This window comes from Ahaetulla prasina, chromosome 10 (assembly GCF_028640845.1).
Source record: "Ahaetulla prasina isolate Xishuangbanna chromosome 10, ASM2864084v1, whole genome shotgun sequence".
Taxonomy (NCBI): Eukaryota; Metazoa; Chordata; class Lepidosauria; order Squamata; family Colubridae; genus Ahaetulla; species Ahaetulla prasina.
Genome location: NC_080548.1, coordinates 29,625,368 through 29,630,162, shown reverse-complemented (window position 1 = coordinate 29,630,162; position 4,795 = coordinate 29,625,368).

The window sequence follows — 4,795 nt, the reverse complement described above, 5'->3', positions numbered from 1 at the left end:
TGAGGACTGTCTATAATTTTCTTTTCTTTCTTTTGCATTTTTTTTTCCAAGCGGCAGCTTTTGAGCTGACCTCAAGTGAACCTTTAAAAGCAGCCAATGGTTTTCTGAACCTCTGCAGCATTTTGAGGGTCACGTTTTAGGCACCCCGCAATTTTGGCAAGTCCTGCGCAGATCTTTTGCAAACGCACAAACACTTCTCCACATCAAAATGCGGCTTCAAAATAGATTTTGGATTCTTTCCCCTCTTACTCAGCACAGCTGGGTCTGAAATGAGGCGAGAGAGCCAGCGCTGGATGAGAAAATTAGAATATTATCTCTCCCCCCCCTCCCGCCAAGCCATAAATCTGTCAAAGCCAGGCCCGCTACTGTATTCTGATTTAACCAATTGGGCAAGGATCCCGCCAGCAAAGGATTCGGTAAGCCGTGGCCTTGTTAAATATGTAGGTTTGGTCGGTGTCAGGGGAAAATAGCTCCATGCTTTTACCCCAGCTGGCGAATAAATCCCCTGCAGCTTTTTAGCTCCTGGTGGACCGTGGGACCAGCTGAGGCCAGGAATGTTTTGGAAAACTCGATGAAAGAAGACAGGAGCATATCTTGGAGACGTCCCACGGCCACCCCCACCCCCCCCAAGATTTAATGCTGCAGTTTGTCTGGAGTCTGGATCCTGCCCATTGTCTAGATCAGTGAATCTCGAGCTTGGCAACTTGGACTACAACTCCCAGAATTACCCAGCCAGCTCTGACATCCACAGATCTTAAAAGGTATTGTTCTGCTGGCTGAGGAATTCTGGGAATTGAAGTCCAAAAATCTTAAAAAAGTTATTGTTCTGCTGGCTGAGGAATTCTGGGAATTGAAGTCCAAACATCTTTAAAAAGTTATTGTTCTGCTGGCTGGGGAATTCTGGGAGTTGAAGTCCAAACATCTTAAAAGTTGTTGTTCTGCTGGCTGGGGAATTCTGGGAGTTGAAGTCCAAACATCTTAAAAGTTATTGTTCTGCTAGCTGGGGAATTCTGGGAGTTGAAGTCCAAACATCTTAAAAGTTATTGTTCTGCTGGCTGGGGAATTCTGGGAATTGAAGTCCAAACATCTTAAAAAAGTTATTGTTCTGCTAGCTGGGGAATTCTGGGAGTTGAAGTCCAAACATCTTAAAAGTTATTGTTCTGCTGGCTGGGGAATTCTGGGAATTGAAGTCCAAACATCTTAAAAAAGTTATTGTTCTGCTAGCTGGGGAATTCTGGGAGTTGAAGTCCACACATCTTAAAAGTTATTTTTCTGCTGGCTGAGGAATTCTGGGAATTGAAGTCCAAACATCTTAAAAGTTATTGTTCTGCTGGCTGGGGAATTCTGGGAGTTGAAGTCCAAACATCTTAAAAAAGTTATTGTTCTGCTGGCTGGGGAATTCTGGGAATTGAAGTCCAAACATCTTTAAAAAGTTATTGTTCTGCTAGCTGGGGAATTCTGGGAGTTGAAGTCCAAACATCTTAAAAGTTATTGTTCTGCTGGCTGGGGAATTCTGGGAATTGAAGTCCAAACATCTTAAAAGTTATTGTTCTGCTGGCTGGGGAATTCTGGGAGTTGAAATCCACACATCTTAAAGTTGCCAACTTGAAATGCCTCGGTTGACCTAGAAAGAGCAGAGAGAGGAAACTTAAAGGAGAAAACACAGAAGGGATTTTGCAGAAATTGGGGTGGGTGGGGGTGGGAATTAATATTTCAGAGGGTCCCAATTGCCATATTGCCTTGTTCTCCGGCAGGGAAAATAATTAACCATTCTGGAACAAAGGGTGATAAGTTAACCCTCGATTAAGGTCCATCATTGGAGGTCTCCCAAGAAAAAAATCATGTAACCATTTGCCCAGGATGGAATAAGGAATCCTGCCTCGGGCTAGAAGACCTCCAAGGTCCCTTCCAGGCCTAGCATTCTACGATTCGAAGGGCTGGCACAATGTGTGCACTTTGCCCGTTGTTCATTCAGTCAGTTAAGGGAACTGTGGCAGACAGGTAGTCCTCGGCTTATGGCCACAACTGAGCCCCAAATTTCTGTTCCTCCCCCCCCCCCCAGCCAGGACACCGCGACCGTCATAAATACGAACCAATTGCCAGGCATCTGCATTTGGATCCCGTCAACCCTGGGGATGCAGCAAGGGTCGTAAGTGTGAAACACGGTCATAAGTCCCTTTTCCCTCTGTCGCCGTAACTAAACAAGCGGTTGTAAGTCAAGGACTATGTGTATATGTGCGAATACAGCAGAGAGGCTGGTACCTGGGAGAGAAGAGGTGAGAAAACTCTGGTTTTATAGAATTTCTGCTGTTAGGGAACCAGGTTTATTATCTGAGGCTTTGCTTTTGCATTGCTTTGAGCTGAGGATCGTCTCTTGGCAGCCAGAAGCTAATCAATCACGCACGAACATTTATGATCTTGGTTTTACAGCACTTAAGCAGGCAGCCTGCCCTGGCTGCAACCCAAGAGCCCCTGCCTGGAGGCATTTATTTTTATTTATTTATTTAAAAAAGAGAAGAAAACCTAACCAACTTTATTTTGTCTGCGGGACGCTTCCCTCTTTCCCTAGGCAGGAATGAACCGAGAGATGTATAATGAGATAAATAAACTAAAGGGCCATGTGTCTTGGCTGAGGCTTGCTGCCGGGGATTATTGCAGCCCAGCACGTAATCTGGCAGGCAGAAATCCCAAGGGTGCAGCCTTCAATAGAAGAGAGGGATGGAGGAAGCTTTGTCTATTCAGCTTCTGCCTTCTCTCCTCCTTTCTTCCCTCTCTTCTTCATCCATTTATCTCCTTTCCTTCTTCTCTGTTTCCTTCCCTTCTTCTCCCTTTCCTTTCTTTTCCTTCCCTTCCCTTCTTCCTTTCCTTTCTTTTCCTTTCCTTTCCTTCTTCTCTGTTTCCTTCCCTTCTTCTCCCTTTCTTCCTTTCCTTTCCTTTCTTTCCTTCTTCTCTGTTTCCTCCTTCTTCTCCTTTCCTTCCTTCCTTCTTCTCCCTTTCTTCTTCCTTTCCTTTCCTTTCCTTTCCTTCCTTCTTCTCTGTTTCCTCCTTCTTCTCCTTTCCTTCCTTTCCTTTCCTTTCCTTCCTTCTTCTCTTTTCCTTCCTTCTTCTCCCTTTCCTTCCTTCCTTCTTCTCCTTTCTTCCTTTCCTTCCTTCCTTCTTCCTTTCCTTTCCTTCCTTCTTCTCTGTTTCCTTCTTCTCCCTTTCCTTTCCTTTCCTTTCCTTTCTTTCCTTTCCTTTCCTTTCCTTTTCCTTTCCTTCTCCTTTCCTTTCCTTCCTTCCTCTTCCTTCCTTCTTCTCTGTTTCCTTCCTCTCTTCTCCTCTCTCCTCTCTCCTCTCCTCTCCTCCTCCTCCCTCCCTTAACCTTTCCTTCCTCCTCTCCTCTCCCCTCCTCTCCTCTCCCCTCCCCTCCCCTTAACCTTTCCCTTCCCTTCTCCTCCCCTCCCCTTTCTCTTCCTTCCCCTGACCTGGCACTGGTGTAAATCCAGACTGTGTTTGATTTCCCCTTTGTGAGCACCTGCAAGCCATGCGCCACCTCTGGTTTCAGGCCAGCTAGTCTCCTGCCTAAGTTGTTGAGCTAAGCCCAATGCCCTGCCTAGCTTTATACCCCTGTGGCCGTTCCCTGGAGGAGTTTGTGCCTTTCCCTCCCGCTCAGCCCATATTTGTCCACGTGCCCAGAGGGTGTCCCTAGGGCGTGGGCCCCAAACACAAGATGACGGCACCCCCGACACGCCACATCCTGTGGACCCCCGTCAGTCTCGCTTGTCGCCGCAAGAAAAACGGCCAATCGTATTGTTTACGTTGGCTTTTCATTCCTCCAGGGAAAAAGCACGATAGCCATCTAACCATTAAGGAAAAATGTCAAAACTCCCTCCCAAAAGATGTCACATTTTCCTGCCTCCCACTCGGGAAGGACCGAAAACTCAAAAAGCTTTGAAAATTCAAAACTTTTGACTGTTTCGGGCGAGTCTTTTTTTTTGCCAGTGCCTGACAGTAACAGGTAGTCCTCTACTTACGACCGCAACGGAGCCCGGGATTTCTGTTGCTAAGTGAGGAATGTGTTAAGGGAGTCTTCTTGCCCCGTTTTCCGACTTCGCTTGCTGTCTCGGTAAAGCGAATCGTTGCGGTCGCTAACTGAGCAACGCGGTTGTTAAGTGAATCCGGCAATTCCCGCCGTCGTCTTTGCTTGTCGGAAGGTCGCAAAAGGGGGAATCGTGTGACCCCGGGAGACACCGCAAGCGTCGTAAATGTGAGTCGCCAAGCGTCCGAATTTTGCTCAAGCCCCCATGGAGACGCTGAAATGGTCGCTAAATGTGAAAAACAAGCACAAGTCCCATTTTTCAGGGCTGTTGCAACTCCAACCGAACCCCAAATTTATGTGGCTAAGTGAGGAATGTGAGTTTTGCCCCATTGTACGACGTTTCTTGTAAAGTGGATCATTGCGGCTGTTAACTTAGCAACACGGTTGTTGAGTGAATCCGGCTTCCCCCCATCGGTTTTGCTGGTCGGAAGGTCGCAAAAGGGGATCCCATGACCCCGGGACACAGCAACGGTCATAAGTATGAAGCAGTTGGCAAAGCTGCTGCATTTTGATCAGGTAACCGCAGAGAGATGCTGCCATGGCGAAAAACTGTCATCGGTCCTTTTTTTCAGTGCCGTTCTAACTTCGAACGGTCACTAAACGAGGACTACCTGTGCTCGCAGAAAAAAACAACCACCCCAAGAAGCGAGGTTGGATTTGGCTTCCAAGATTAATAATAATAATAAATAATAATAATAATATTTTAATTTGTATACC